This window comes from Sus scrofa, chromosome 4 (genome assembly GCF_000003025.6).
Source record: "Sus scrofa isolate TJ Tabasco breed Duroc chromosome 4, Sscrofa11.1, whole genome shotgun sequence".
Taxonomy (NCBI): domain Eukaryota; kingdom Metazoa; phylum Chordata; class Mammalia; order Artiodactyla; family Suidae; genus Sus; species Sus scrofa.
In genome coordinates this window covers 80401397-80416378 of record NC_010446.5, presented here as the reverse complement: position 1 = coordinate 80416378, position 14982 = coordinate 80401397, and the positions used below count along the sequence as shown (strand labels likewise).

Genomic DNA, 14982 nt, shown 5'->3' with positions numbered 1-14982 from the left:
GGGTTGGAAAGATTGATTACAAAGGTTACAAGGGATCTTCATGAGGAATGGAAGAGCGCTTTACCTTGCCTGGGGTGATAGCTTCATGATTGCACAGAATTTATTAAAATTCATCGAATCATACTCATAAAATATGTATATTTTCTTGTATGTAAGTTATGCTTCAAAAAGATTTTAAAAGGAGTTCCTGTAGCGGCTCAGTTGTTAACAAACCTGACTAGTATTCATGAGGAAGCAGGTTCAATCCCTGGCCTGGCTCAGTAGGTTAAGGCTCTGACTTTGCTAGGAGCTGTGGTGTAGGTCGCAGATTTGGCTCAGATCCCTTGTTGCTGTGGCTGCGGTGTAGGCCAGCAGCTGCAGCTCCAATTCGACCCCTAGCCTGGGAACCTCCATATACCACGGGTACAGCCCTAAAAAGACCAAAAAAAAAAAGATTTAAAAATAGTATGATTGTAGAATTCTAAAAAAGATGTTGGAGATACCAATAAACATTTGGTAGTAGAAACAAATCTCTCTGAATGATCCTATGATAAAATTTTATAGTGTAAGAAGTGAGATCTAGGAACAGGAACAGATATTAATCAATGGCTTGAGCTGCAAAGTAATAAATAAATTTTGTGTGTGTTGGTTAATTCAATTAATTGGGCTTCTCTGCCCAAAAAGCATATTCCCAATATGACTTCATAGAATATTATATATTCAGAATTGCCCTAAAGGCTTAAAGGATTAGGGTCTGCAAACAAGCAATGAAAACCATTATTGTGATCTTAATTATTATTTTTTATATTTGTATTTGTCTTGGTCACATTGAAGTTTCCTAAAATTTAAACAATCTATTCTGGAAGAGAATAATGTTGGTACCAAATAAAAACTGAACATGATTTTCCAGTATGAGATAATGTGCTTCCATTTCACATGGAAGTAAATCATTTTGTCAAGGAAGGTTGCATTTTACATCATAGGAGGGTGATTATGGGGAAAAGCTAGGGTATTACCTAAAAAATTAAAATCCAAAAAAGATGGACATGAATAGGAAAGGTTGACAGTGATTTAGGGAAAGCCACAGACTGACCCCCTAACGCTAAAATTTTTTCTTCTGAAACACAGCTGTGTTGGTTCTAGGAGCAAGCCGAAATCCAGAAGAGTTAGATGTTGTACTCTTTCCAGATGGTGGCTCACCAATTTGAGTGATGGAAAAGTGACTTCTACATTCCATTCTAATTTTGAATTCAGTGTTTATATGAGCATAATTTTTAATACACTTTTTATACTGCTATTATATATATATTTTTTTTACACATACATGTACACATTCTATTTTCTAACATTATTATGCTCCATCATAAGAGACTAGACATAGTTCCCAGCACTACACGGCCGGAACTCATTGCTAATCCATTCCAAAGGCAATAGTTTGCATCTATTAACCCCAAGCTCACCATCCACCCCACTCCCTCTCCCTCCCCCTTGGCAACCACTAGTCATGCTTGAGTGGCATGATACCAATATGAGCAAGAGGCCAGTTTCTGGTTAGCTAGCTGCTCTTTGAGTAACACTATGGAGTATTTCAGCTCTCAAGTTTGTTTAAGTTTCCATACTTTTGGTGGCAAAATTAAACTCAAAAAAGAGAAAAAAAAAAATCCTCACATATTTTGCTTCCTGGGCAGTCCTATCACATATATTTCAGAATAAAATCATTAGTGTTGACGAATTTTCCCAGTTATGCTTGGGAACCTGACACAGAGTTTTGAAAGTTGCTTCCTGTTGCGCCACCCAGCTTGAACTCTTAAAAATTGTTCAGTTGCTAAACCAAACACACCCCAGGTTGGCCAAGGAAAATAATCTATTTTCCTATTTCCTGTGCTCCATCAGGGTACACAACATAGAATAAGCCAAAATTCCTCCACAGTGGGCTTGCAGTCTTAAGGAGACCATTATTTTCAATGCAGAAAGTCAAATATTTTTTCCAGAACCAATTTTCTTGCTGACCACACTGAGCATTGAGAAATCAGTGAGTGCCTTCTTGGGAAAAATTGAATTGAAGAAGAAATTTGGCTTTAGAAAACAGGAAGCGGGTTTCTCTTGCTGTATAAAGCCAAGAGAGAAGGGCTTCTAGACCACACTGTCAAAGGTGTGTGAATAATCTCTAGAGGCAGTGACTGCTCCTTTTGATGCTTATCTAAACCAAAGCAAGTTTTATCCATCATCCCTCATTAAATGACAAAGCTCGGATAATACCCATGGGCTTTTCTCTCTTTTCAAGGAAGAGAAGATCAGGTTGGGAAAGACCCATTCGACACTTTTAAGTCTTTAATACAAACATATTTCATTCATTAGGGTAATGTTTTCCTCAGGCTTGTCCAGGAATAAATCCCAATCTTCTCCTGTTAACATCCCAAAGACACAGCTGATTTGTTTTCAGTTGGGGCAATGAAATGTTTAAATGGGAAACACATGTCCATTTGGTCTGAGGAGGACATGCTAGGAAGCTTCTTGTTTACGAGGCCCCCACTCAAAGATAATCTGACAGCCACAGAGAGACTAAACAAGCAACTAGCAATTAACTCCTAAATAATACTTCTTCCTGGGAAGATAGTGGATTTTAAACCCATGTGGAACACTCAGTACCTAATACAAGGTTTAAAAGGCTCTTTATTTCAAAAAGGAGGAAGTGCCCTTAAAAACGTTACTTAGTTGTTGCCCTTCTCCTTGGAACGCAAGTGATTTGACCTAACCCATTCCACACAAATGCTCCTGATCCCGGATCACTGCCTGTCCTAGGTAGTGTTTCCACATGGATATTTCTTCCCAGCATGGCTTTTACCTGTATATAATATACTTTTCTAAATTCTGAATCCCAAGCACGACTTGGAAATGGGAAGGAAAATATCTCCTGAGAGAATTACGCTGAATAAACAACAGAGAGAAGTTGCTGAGTCAAAGGACTCTCAGGAGATGATGACCTGGGGAGCGGAAATTCAAGGTCAACATGTTTGTTATCAGGACAGGAGCATATAGGAGGGATCACAGTCTAATCTTTGTAGCTATTACCATGGCCTAAGTGTGTGTTCATGGCTCTGTGTGCTGTTAAGAGTGAGTCTTTCTTGTAAATAAAATAAATACAGTAAGTTTAATCACAGGATATTTTATACAACTTCTATGAGTAGTGTTTCTAGGAATTACATTTTAGAAACAAAATAGGAGTTCCCGTCGTGGCGCAGTGGTTAACGAATCCGACTAGGAACCATGAGGTTGCGGGTTCGGTCCCTGCTCTTGCTCAGTGGGTTAACGATCCGGCGTTGCCGTGAGCTGTGGTGTAGGTCGCAGACGCGGCTCGGATCCCGCGTTGCTGTGGCTCTGGCGTAGGCTGGTGGCTACAGCTCTGATTGGACCCCTAGCCTGGGAACTTCCATATGCCGCGGCAGCAGCCCAAGAAATAGAAACAACAACAACAAAAAGACAAAAAAAAAAAAAAAAAAAAAAAAGAAACAAAATAAGTCCTTAAATTGATGTTATTGACCTGTGATTTTGTATGTTGCTACTAAACTTGTTTGAAGATCTGTGTTACATTATTTAAATCCCACCCAATAGTGTTTTCTGATGTTTTCCAGTGTTTGAATATTTACTATAAACTATAGTTCTTTTTAGTACTATTAATCTTAATACTATTATTTTAAATAATAAAAATAATGTAATAATTATTAATACATGCATTTATTAAAAAATATGTTTTAGATAACCTTAATAAGAAGTGAAGAGTGTAAAGAATGTTGAAAGTATTTTAAGAATAACTTATGACTGGGAATTAGGAATTCTCAGGAAGTTTAATGTCTTGTTCCCAAATCCTAAGATTAATACCTGTTGGGAATTTATAAAGTACTAGTCCTTGGTGAACTCAGAAGGAAACATCATTTGTGAATGGAATACCTGTCTTCTGTGTTCAGTGTATTAGCAAAGATTGGTGAAAATTTCTTGAACTTGGAAATTGAAAGAACCAGATAAAAACCCTTCAGAGACTTGCCCTCTAGATAGCCTTGGGCAAGCAATGGCAATATGGAAATACTAATACTTTACTAGATTGTTGATGAGCTCGAGTAAGATTATGAGTTTTACTTTGTACCATTTTATGTGCTTTAGATAAATAGGAATAAATATAGGCAATTATCTCAAATAATCTTGCCAAATTTTTCATGCCCACATATAAAATTGAGGAGAACTAAACCTAGGATGGAAAACTGACCTAGGAACTGGTAGAACAGCTTTGTAGTTAGTTCCAAGTATTCTGCCCCAGTAAAGAGTTTTCTCCATCTGCAAAACAGGATCAGAAATGGGTGTGGTGAATGGCTGAAGGACTTTGAGATCAGGGTGATTTTTGCTGACTGCCTCCAGTAGGCTCCTTTCTTTTTTTAAACCAGAAAAATCTTTTACCAGTCTAATGGGAAAATACAAAAAGGGAGGGATCAACCAGAACAAAAAAAATCAAAGGTCAAATGTGACTCAAGAAAGCTACCTAAATATTTAAGGTCATTAGGACACCTTATCCAAGCCATTTGTCAACTGTTTCCAACTTCAGTCATTTAAGTACTATATCATATTCTCTACAACATCTGCATACCATCCGTATTCTTATTTCTTTAATACTTTTCTTTAATTTGGTCCATTTTTAACTTAGCCTTGTCTCAAACAATAATAAACATGAAATTATTGATTGATGTGCAAATTTTATTTCCCTAAAACACATTCTCATAACTATTACATATATCATAACATATTGGTACGTAACTATTACAGTAAACAAATGTCTATCTATGTACCATTTAAGATCATCTTGTCTACTCTGGACCACACTTTGGGAAAGATTTCTAAGAGCATTTTCACTGAGTTTACTAACAAAGCCTAAGGAAAGGCAACTTGTTGTAACTGAGTAAACAGAAGAAGACCTGAGAAGTCATATAGGACCCCATGCTCAGAAGGACCCCATCTTGGTTTAATGCTATGCTGTCATCTTCCTAAAACTCTTAATAATTTTCAAACAAGAAACCGCACATTTTCATTTTGCATCAGGTGCTGTAAATTATAGTTAGTCCCAAAAGGATAGAGGAATATAAAAAGATTGGCATTAGAACATAGTTCAGCTTGACCCTCAAATTTGTTTTTCATCAACTTTTTACAATAAATCATTACGTAGTTATTAGAAAAATTACCACCTTAAAATTATTCAAGACACATATGGAAAATTAAGAAATGTTGGGAGTTCCCACTGTGGCTCAGTGGGTTATGAACTCAACTAGAATCCATGAGGATGTGGGTTCCATCCCTGGCCTCTCTCAGCGGGTTAAGGATCCCCCACAGCTACAGGCTGTGGTGTAGGTTGCAGATGTAGCTTGAATCTAATGTTGCTGTGGCTGTGGTGTAGGTCTCCAGCTGCAGCTCTTTTTCACCTCCTAGCCTGGGAACTTCCATATGTTGCACATGCAGCCCTTGAAAAAAGCAGGGGAAAAAAAAAAAAAAAAAAAAAAAAAGAGAAAGAGAGAAAGAGAGAAATGTAAGCTATTTATATTTATTACTTTATATTAGAGTTTATAATCAGGTTGGAGAGTTAAAGTGCGCATGGACTTCTTTTTTCATGGAAAGTGTATAGTTGAGAAGGGTGGAAACCCGATCCTCTAATACACAGGACCTCAGGGAGGTCCAGTCTAAACTTCCTATATTCTATTTCACTTCCTTGCTTCTCCTTTTCCCTAAGAAGTATTTTATTTTTATTTTTTATTTTTTGGCTGCACCCATGGCATGCAGAAGTCCCAGGCCAGGGATTAAATCTGAGCCACAGCTGTGGCAATGTTGGATCCTTAACCCATTGCATCAGGCAGGGGTTAAACCCACACCTCTACAGTGACCTCAGCTACTGCAGTTGAATACTTAACCCACGGCACAACAGTGGGAACGCCCCTAAAATATTTTTTAGTATCTCTTTGTCTCTATATATATCATTTTCCTTTTTTTTTTTTTCTTCTTTTTAGGGCTGCACTCGTGGCATATGGAAGTTCCCAGGCTAGGGGTCACATCAGAGCTGCAGCTGCCAGCCCAGCCACAGCTACAGCAATGGGGGATCTGAACCACATGTGCGACCTATGCCACAGCTCACAGTTTAACCCATTGAGGGATGCCAGGGATGGAACCTGCATCCTCATGCATACTAGTCTGGTTTGTTACTGCTGAACACGATGGGAACTCCTGTCTTTCTTTTTCACCTAGAACATCCACACCTGCTCTGTTGAGTGTTATAAGACTTTGCTTAAATACCACCTCATCTTTGAAGCTCTGCAAACTCTCTTAGGCACAGATAGTTCATTTATGCATTGTGTTCCCTTGACATTTTATTTTTATGCTTCTGTGATGGCCTTTGTTATCTTGCACTGTAATCACTATCTTCCTCTGCTTGACTGTGAGTATTCTGTGCATGCTTGGTTTCTTGTACCAAAAGAGGGAGTGGTGACACACAGTACTCTCTATTATGAACATATTTACTGAAGGAATAAATGATAGAAATATATTCTTGTGGCCCCAAATGTGTTAGGCTATATAAAATTTATTTATCTTTGGGCATTATCAGTCTCTAAGAGAAGACTGAAGCATCTACATGGCATCCGCCTGGTGAAAACTTGAAACACACGGTCATCCAGATGTTAGGTGTCATGTGGATAAATCCTGATATGATTGACTGAATTTTTCAGTTTTCATTGGAATGACTGGCATTGTGTATATAGGGCCTTGTGTTATTAGCCTTTATACCCCCACCACCATGGGTTCAAAAAGTAACTATTACAGACACAAATGCTTAGCAAGCTACTAATGGGATGCAGCATTCTTCATCATATGCTACTCATGTGAAAGCTGACAAGTTCAGTGCCAAAGGTGATTTCAGTTCATCAGTCCTCGTTGTCATTAGCAACTAGCATTTATTGGGCACCCACATGTGCAAAGCACATTTTCAAATGAAAGAAATCATGACAAACATTGGCTGATGAGAGTTTTTTTTAAAGCCATGAAATCAACTTTCCCGCCTCCTAACAAAATGTTTGATAAGGATTTTGCCTTAAGAATTCAAAGCACATACTACATTTTGATGACTGAAATTTCACTTGTTTCATGGAAATCCTCTGTTTCCTCATTTCCCTACCTCTTGTTTTGCCCTTGTCTTGTCTTTTATCCCAAACTCCATTAATTGAGTATGCATTTGTTTTTATATTCTGCCACTTAGCTTGGGTAGCCCAGGTACAGTGAGAATAACAGACTGAGAATCAGAAGTCTGCTTTCCACCTTGCCTCTGTCATTTGGTGACCTGAGGAAAATCACTGAACCTCTCAGAATTTCAGTGCCCTGATTTGTAGTTAGCAATACCTATCTCACAGAATTCCTGTGAGGATGAATGAGATAAGGTATGAGAAAGCACTTTGAAAATTCCTAAGTAATGCAAAAAGTATTTGGGGTTATTATTAGCTTTAAGTGTACCTTTCCATTTGATTTGAGATGTTGTCTCTTTTCAAAAACAAGCTAAGATGGTCTCTGAGCAATGGTTCTTCAGGGTGTCCAGATATAACAACACCCCCTCCAAAAAAACCCCCAAAAACCCCAAAAACAAAACAAACAAAAAACCCCACCAAAAATGTCAATTAAGGCATAATAACTGGTAATGATGGTGATTGTGTTGGGTAACAAGGATAATCTTGCAAGCACAGATGGGAAATTCAAGGCCTGGAATTTTCCAGAGGTTTCCAAAGAGATTCCAGGACCTGTGATGTAAATTCCAAAGCTTAGCGTGCTCCTTCTATTGCACTATGCTCCCCCAGCAATAGTTCTCCCTTAGGGAGTTATAAAGTGAGACCTAATTTTTCAAGTTCTTTTATGTGGCTCTCATGATGGAAGAGCTGGAGAGCATCAAAGAGCCAGCTCTGGCCAGTGTGTACAAGTGGTACTATCTGTGCATAGGCCATGGGGTCTCTCTCGACAGGGGCCTGCAACCAAGCATACTATTTCATGTGGTGCTGTGATAAAAGGTGGCAACCCGCAAGTATAGAATTTTCCCTCTTTCTTGAAGCAGTGGTATGGGCTGTCAGCTTTTTCTGAACAAACACATTTGGCCAGCCATTTCCCTCAGCTTCTAGAGGAACTTGAGAGCATGAACGTTTTAAAACTCCACATCAGGGGAGAACGTAAGCAGTTATTACGGAATTGTCAGATAAAATTCAGGAAGTTACTCTTTATAAATTAGAACTAGTCCAGGGAAAGGCCAGATTGCTAAAAGAAGCGGTGGTTTTAATTGCACAACAATACCACATGGTGGCTCCAGACATAACTGCACTGACAAGACAAAATATCTAAAACTAGCTATTCCCCCCCCCCACCATGCAGCCCCTTTCTCTAAGGCATTATGAGAATTCCACAAAAACAGGAGCAGTTAAAAATAGGAAATTGGCTGAATATCAGAAATTGCTTCTTAAATATTTAAGGAAGTATTTTAAACTGCTCTATTTTATAAAAGCTTCTCTCAGAGTCCCCAGGTAGATGGGAGCCTCATGGCACTGGGCGTGTGGCAACTGCCCACTTAATTTGTCGTTTTTACCCACCCCAGAGGTGGTAACTCCCTAAGCACAGTGTAGTGTCTTTTACCTCAGAAAGGCAGGCTGGTGTAGTGGAGAGAGCTTCTATGAGATGCCAGCCTGTTCTGGGGTAACTGTGTGACCTCTGGAAAACTGCATACTTTGGTCTGTCTCTTCAATTTCTCCTTTTACTACATATACCAGTATGTTAATAGATTTATGACTTGAAAATATTCCCTTGATCTGAAACTCTATCAATCTAATCTTTTTTTATTTTTCCATTTTACTATCAAAATTCTCAAGTTTATTTTCTCCTTCTAATGCTACACTGTGAAGACATACTATAAACTGTCAAAACTGGTTTATTACCCGCTACAGAAACCAAATATATTCCTTTTTAAGGTTAAGAATGGTGTTTTTCTACATGTGGAATCTTAAAAAAAAGGACACAGTGAACTTCTTTGCAGAACAGAAACTGACTCATAGGCTTTGAAAAACTTAGGGTTTCCAAAGGAGACAATTTGGGGGCAGGGGAATGGGCTGGGGGTTTGGAAAGGAAATGCTATAAAATTGGGTTGTGATGATCATTGCACAACTATAAATGTAATAAAATTCATTGATTTAAAAAATGGAACAAGAAAAAAGAAGAATGGTGTTTTTATTTTTTTAATAAATTTTATGGTAGTATAGGTGACTTATAGTGTAATGTTAGTTTCAGGTATACAGCAAAGTGAATCAGCCATACATGCACAGATATACCCATTCTTTTTCAGATTCTTTCCCCATATAGGTTATCACAGAGTAATGAATAGGATTCCCTGAGCTGTGTAGTCTTTGTTACTAACCAGTTTTGTATATAGTAGTGTGTATATGCCAATGCCAACTTCCCAATCCATCCCTCCTCCCAACGTTTCCCCTTTTGTAACCATAAATTTGGAGAAAATAAGTATTTTATTGAATATCTCCAATGACTTTGTAATCAGTCAATTTCATAAGTGTTAAAATCTTATTAAAATTTGGACTTTGTCAAATGCTTTCTCTGCATCTATTGAGATGATCATGTGGTTTTTTACTTTTCTTTTGTTAATGTGGTGTATGACATTGACTGATTTGCGTATGTTGAACCATCCTTGTGAACCTGGGATGAATCCCACCTGGTTATGTTGTATGATCTTTTTTATATGTTGTTGAATTCGGGTGGCTAAAATTTTGTGAGAATTTTTGTGTCTATATTCATCAAAGATTTTCTTTTTTGGTGGTATCTTTGTCTGGTTTTGGAATTAGGTAGCATCAATGTCTTTGGAAGTGTTCCTTCTTCTTCAACCTTTTGAAAAATTTTAAGGAGGATGGGCATCCGTTCCTTTTTGAATGTTTGGTAGAATTCACCTGTGATGCCATCTGGTCCAGGACTTTTATTTGTAGGGAGTGTTTTTATGACATATTCAGTTTCACTTCCAGTGATCAGTCTGTTCAGTTGAGATACTTTACAAAACTATACGTAGAACTACCATATGACCCAGCAATCCCACTCTTGGGCATACATCCTTAAAAAAGACACATGCATCCGCATGTTCACTGCAGCACTATTCACAATAGCCAAGACATGGAAACAAGCAAATGTCCATCGACACATGATTGGATTAGGAAGCTATATATACAATGGAATACTACTCAGCCATAAAAAAGAACAAAATAATGCCATTTGCAGCAACATGGGTGGAACTAGAGAATCTCATCCTGAGTGAAGTAAGTCAGAAAGAGAAAGATAAATACCATATGATATCACTTATGTGTGGAATCTAATATAGAGCACAAATGAACCTTTCCACAGAAAAGAAAATCATGGACTTGGAGAATAGACTTGTGGTTGCCTGGGGGAGGGGGAAGGAGTGGGATGGATTGGGAGCTTGGGGTTAATAGATGCAAACTATTACTTTTGGAATGGATTAGCAATGAGATTCTGCTGTGTTGCAGTGAGAACTACATCTAGTCACTTATGATGGAACATGATAAAAGGAGAAAAAAGAATGTATACATGTATGTGTAACTGGGTCACCATGCTGTACAGTAGAAAAAAAAATTGTATTGTGGAAATAACAATAAAAAAATAAAAATAGGAGTTCCCATCGTGGTGCAGCGGAAATGAATCCGACTAGGAACCATGAGGTTGTGGGTTCAATCCCTGGCCTCACTCAGTTGGTTAAGGATCTGGCGTTGCCATGATCTGTGGTGTAGATCATAGACGAGGCTTGGATCTGGTGTTGCTGTGGCTGTGACGTAGGCCTGTGGCAACAGCTCTGATTAGACCCCTAGTCTGGGAACCTCCATGTGCTGCAGGTGCATCCCCAGAAAAGACAAAAAGACAAAAAAAGCAAAATCTTATTATAATTTGATTTTTTAAAAGAAACTCATTTTTTAATAATAAAAGTTTCATATTCTAGATGCAAAGCCACAGTTTATTAGTTTTATACTATCAAGTGAGTCTCCTTAAAGATCTTTGACCTCAACTTCTAAATATTTATACTTTACCAAGTTGTGAGAATAAAGTGAAACAATGTATATGAAAGTTCTTTGAAAATTGCAAAGTGCTGTATTTATATTAAGAATTATTGTTCTTATTATTGTTACAGGAACATAAGATAAATTAAAACAGATCCTGATCTGGAAGACCCTACTATCTACTTGTGAAGGAAGATTTATGCAAGATAATTTAGAAATAGACAAATGAGTGCAAAAAGAGCCAGTACCAAAGCCTACTGCAAAACCTAGAAAGAATAAAGTGGCTAGATCAGGATGGATAAGGAGTAAGCATTTCATTACTATTGGAGTTGGTGAAGGAATGATATTGATACAGAGAGTAGATCTTTGAGTGGAACCTTAAAGATGGATAAGATAAATGTCAAGTAGACAATTCCAGGAAATTAGCCTCTGTAGGATATACATGGTACAGTAGAAGATGAAGATTCTGGAAAATTAGGTGAGAACTATTGTCCAGAGAATATACACCATTATTACACTGTGCTCATTTCTTACAAATAAAGTTCTAGAATGGCAATAAGGACAACTGTGTATTTGTTCTCCCTTAGCCTTTCCCAAATTATTTTTTACTAATAATTCACCTTTCTTTTAAATTCCTCTATGATAGTTGTTCTTAGCTGGAGGTGATTTTTCCCCTAGGAGACATTCAGACACATGTTTTACAGTCCAAATGCTTTACACATGCTTTACAGTCTGGATACATCATTTGTTGTCACAACTGGGGAAATGCTACTGGCATTTAGATGGTAGAGGTCAGAGGGGCTGCTACACATTTGTCAAGACACAGGACAAATCCACACAACAAAGAATTATCTGGCCCCAAATACCAATCATGTTGATATTATTACTCTTCAAAATAAAACAGTCTTGGGAGTTGCTGTTGTGGCTCAGAGGTAACCAACCCAACTAGGATGAGGATGTGGGTTCACTTCCTGGCCTTGCTCAGTGGGTTAAGGATACAGTGTTGCCATGAGCTGTGGTGTAGGTCACAGACAGGGCTGGGATCCTATGTTGCTGTGGCTGTGGTTTAGGCCCGCAGCTCAGCTGATTCAACCCCTAGCCTGGGAACTTCCATAAGCCACAGGTGCTGCCCTTAAAAGCAAAACATAAGAAAAACAAAACAGTCTCATGATGAAGAATTTCGCCCCTTAGTTTCCCAGGCCTCTGTCCAGTCAACCCCCATGCCTGTGAGGTCTTAACGTTGACTCCAGGTTGCTTAGTAGGGTATTTTCTTAAACAAAGTAAATTTTGTAAGAGAAAATCTGTTGCCAGCTCTTAGGATAGTAGATTTTCCTATGTTCGGTAGAGACTCAAAATGAGGAGAAAGGCATTCTCCTCATGCTTGCTTACAACACACCAGCCTTGGAACCATGAAGATGAGTAGATTGAGGAACATTAGGTAACAGCACCAAGGACAGCAGGAGAATTTTCCACCTATGGCTTTGTGAGAACACACCCCGAAGAGGGAGAGGGATGGGGGAAGGGGGAAGGAGAGGAGTTAGGAAGGAAAAACCTAGCAGATGTATGATGGTGGCTATAGTGGAGAGACTTGTGAACACATCCATCACTGCTTAGAGATTTTCAGACATAACTGAAAGAGACTGCGGAAACAGGAGGCATAAACAAGTAAGAAATAAGTAGGCACAAAATACAGGAAAGTTACATCATTATAAAGTGACACAACGATGTCACTTAATCACTATATAATTCTAAGTGAGCTTGGAGACATTCACATGGTATATAAGTAGATAGACATCCAATTCCAGGGAAGCAAATATTCTAGTAGACTTGCTTTTGGGGGCATGAAACATTCCTTACAGCTGTAGCATGTGTGTGGCTTTTTGTGGTATATTAGTGTTTTAAACAGAAGAAAGTACTTTCCGATTTACTCTATAGAAAATTAATTGAAGAAGAAGTTAGTTTATAGTTTAACCTAGGGGACTTGAAGCCACGGGAAGTTCCTCTGGAGTTGAGTTCTTACCCTTTTACTTCTATTTTGTAGCTGTCATAGTTGTTACCCAGCCAGAATGGAATTCCTTAATGGTAGAGATATGCTGGCCACTGAGAAGAGAAATCTGGTGCTCAAGGAAAGCTGCTTCATGCCAAGGCTTGGAGAAACTGCTTATTTTCTACACAGTTCTGATGGCTATAAATATATGTGGGTATGACAATGTCATAATCTGGAAAATGAGTACAGATTATGTCATGCTCAGAGACAAGGGATAAATAAATACTTATATATACATAATACATGTACATACATAAATAATTGCCTATCTGCTAAATTAGAGGGGTGGATCAAAGCCTGTTGGAAATATATCAGAATATAAGAGAGAAAATATTTTTTTAGTTTTAGAAAAAGTAGTTGTATATAAAATTATGTTATTTATGTATTGTATATTAATAGTACATATTAATATGTTAATTAAAATAGACCACCGAAGCATGAATATTTAACAACATTTTTTAGACTTTAATTTTTACTATCAACTGAATTTGAAAATCTGTTAAAAAAGTTTATTATTCTGGGTAATCACTTCCTTCATCCTTGATTTAAATCAAATTGTTCAAATTTTTATTATGTCTAATTGCAGGGACCACTTATTTTAAAGAGCAGCTCTATTTTCTACAGAAAGATGAGAGATGATTACAAAAGCACTAGATTAGAATAGGATGTCCAACTTTCCATCCTGACTCTACCATGTCACTATATTTTTGAGCTACAGTAAATCATCTTGTCTCCTGGACTTCAGCAGTCTCATCTATTAAATGAGGACTCTGCAACCTCTAAGTTCCTGCCAGCTCTGTGATTCTCTGAGATTGCTAAATTTTTCTTTTTTTAATGATTTTTATTTGTTCAATTATAGCTGGTTTACAGTGTTCTATCAATTTTCTACTGTACAGCAAGGTGATCCAGTTATACACATATGTATATGTTATTTTTCCTCACATTATCATGCTCTATCATAAGTGACTAGATATAGTTCTCAGGGCCATACAGCAGAATCTTATTGCTTATCCATTCCAAAGGCAATAGTTTGCATCTATTAACCCCAAATTCTCAATCTATCCCACTCCCTCCCCCTCCCCCTTGGCAACCACAAGCCTGTTTTCCATGTCCATGATTTTCTTTTCTGGGGAAAGTTTCATTTGTGCCATATATTAGATACTTTTCTTGTTCTTCTCTCTTCTATTCTCATTACTTCTATTCTTTCACATAAGAACTTTGCCAAGCTTATTTATCTATTCTTTTTTTGCCACCTTTATTTTGCTCAGCTTATTGAGTGGTAAAGTCATGAAAGATTCCCCCTCTCCAGCTTATGTTAACCTCACATTGATTATTGAAGTTTTTTTTTTTTTTCTCCTGCTTTTTAGGGCCACACCGGCGGCATATGGAGGTTCCCAGTCTAGGGGTTGAATCAGAGCTGTAGCTGCCAACCTACACCGCAGCCACAGCAATGTTGATCCTTAACCCACTGAGCAAGGCCAGGGATCAAACCTGCATCCTCATGGATGCTAGTCAGATTCGTTAACCACTGAGCCATGATATGAACTCCCTGAAGTTCAGTTTAACACTGGTTAAAGAGCAGAGGGTTTGGAATGAGGTAGACTTGGGTTTGAATCCTGGCTTCCCTATTTATTGTGTGACTTTGGGGAAGTCCCTTAAACTTCTTGCCCAACTGGAGAATAGGGAAAGGAATGTCCTTCTTTTAAATTTGTTGTGAGAAAGACTTGATCTATATACTATACCACTATATACAGCATTTTCCTATTGAATTTCTTGCCTTCAAGCAACCTTCTTCATTCAGTTAAAAATATTTATTCAGTTCTTCCCATATGTAAC

General features: G+C 37.9%; 1 long non-coding RNA gene across 2 annotated transcripts in view; it reads right to left on the bottom strand.

Moving 5' to 3' along the window:
- LOC106510093 overlaps window positions 1–14982 on the bottom strand; it is a 262329-nt gene that overhangs the window by 36837 nt on the left and 210510 nt on the right. Inside the window, exon 3 of one of the 2 annotated variants that reach the window (XR_002343698.1) lies at window positions 3460–4308. The exons of the other annotated variant lie outside the window; for it this stretch is intronic. This is a non-coding gene — a long non-coding RNA (uncharacterized LOC106510093). Of the gene's footprint in view, window positions 1–3459; window positions 4309–14982 lie in introns of those variants that run through there. 2 annotated transcript variants of the gene reach the window in all.